This window comes from Mandrillus leucophaeus, unplaced genomic scaffold (genome assembly GCF_000951045.1).
Source record: "Mandrillus leucophaeus isolate KB7577 unplaced genomic scaffold, Mleu.le_1.0 Scaffold767, whole genome shotgun sequence".
NCBI lineage: Eukaryota > Metazoa > Chordata > Mammalia > Primates > Cercopithecidae > Mandrillus > Mandrillus leucophaeus.
The window spans coordinates 255939-257832 of NW_012108330.1; positions in this window are offsets into that span (position 1 = coordinate 255939).

Sequence of the window (1894 nt, forward strand, 5' to 3'; positions counted from 1 at the left end):
GCGGCGCACTCCTGTTCTGCGTGCTGCTCCACAGGCGCTGGTCGGCGGCCTTTGCTGAGGTCAGATCTGACTGACAGATTGTAAACGTGGCTCTGACCCCTCAGCTGATAATCGCATTCATCTTCCTCACTTGGTGTTCAGAGCTCACAGACTCTCCTCTCCTCCCTCACCTCGCCTTAATCCACCACCGTGAGAGTTCTGCCGAGACCCATCTCCCACCAAAACCGTCTCATACCACCCAGCCTCCCTGAGCATTCTCACTACTGAAGCGAAAGACCACTGTTGCTTTGCCTCTTCTCCAGTGGCCTTGGCTGTCTTTCCCTGCACTGAGTTTTCTTCTCTCCAGAGAACAGATGAGGGGTGCTTGTCCCCCATTCCCTGCAGTCCCCACAGGACCACAAGCAAGAACCATCCCAACGCAGACCTTCAGTCCTTTGCACCCTTGTTTATTCGAATGGAATTTATTTCCATAAATAAATATACTGCGTGATCACATTGTGTCAAAGGAAATCAGTCTTTCTGGATGTTTGCTCATCTGTCTTACATGCCCCCTGAAAAAAGACATGACTCTGTCATCCTTACCAGCAAAAACATGCACAGAAACACACACACACAAACATACATTCTTGTGTGTAACCATAAAAGAAAGTATGTTGGTGTAAATTTGCCATCTGCACCAGTTGGGGAGTGTCTCCCCATGCATCCCCACTCAGACCCCTCAACAGTTGAATGCAGATGATTCTGCAAGTCCAAGGAGAATATAACTAGAGGCTCAATTCCCAGGGTTTATTGAGGGCTTGCACAAAGCTTACTTCAAGGAGGCTTATATACTCACAGAGTAGGTTATGCAAGATGAATTAGTTCTTGAGATCTGTTCAACTCAAAGATAAATAAAAAAAATTAAGAGGTTTGGAAATTTTTATTTTACTAAAAAGGGGCAAACAGGTTTTTGTGGACTGAGAACCAGTGATACGATGATGGAATAGAGACTCCTCTTCTGACCCACACATACCTGGGAGAATCAGATTTCTGGTCCAGGTAAAATGAGGCAGGTTAGCCTGTGCTGTCTACCCCTACAGTTCCTCCATATTCCTCCACCCATATTGACTTTGTCTCCAACCCCACCACTCTCACCCACAGATTCCAGCTCATCTCTTTGGTGTTGCTCTGTAATTCCAAACCTCTCCCCTACAACATCTACCACCCATTGCATTCACAGCCAGAGAGATCCAGGTTACTGATGGCCTTGATGACTGAAGAGACAAGCAAAAAGGGAAAATAAGCTGCAACACCTGAGCTCATGCTGGAGAGCAAGCGCACAAGTCCCTCCTGGAAGCCATTGCACACATCAACAGGAACACCAGTGCCAATTGCTGAGACTTGACGTTTCCTCAGCAGCAGGGGCTTTTAGGGAGTTGGTTTAGGGAGTTGTGAACAGATCTTAGCAGAGGCCTTGGTAGGAAATCACTTTTCAATATACTCTTGCCGTGAACAAGCAGAGAAAAGTTCTGCCATTGGCAGCCTGAAGAGAAAGGGAATGATCATTGATGAAAATAAGTGTGAAAAAAGAATAGCAAAGTGCCCAATGTAAGCAGTTGAAGGTTTTAACCCTTGACCCAAATCAAGTGAGAAAAACTAGATTCTTGCTCTTTGGTTGAGGAGGAATGGGCCCAGGCAATTCCTAAGGGGCAGTGACTCAGCTGGTGGGAATGTGGAAGGAGCACTCCAGGAATCCCAGAGAGGAAGTTGATTATCTGGTTCAACTGACACCCAGCTAGGGCTGAATGCAGGACATGCTAGGGAAAAGAGTGTGTTTAGTATGCAGTGTGTTACAAGGCTGTCTGTAAGTAGTGGGATATACCCAAAAGGATAAAGGATGTCATGAAAAATACCT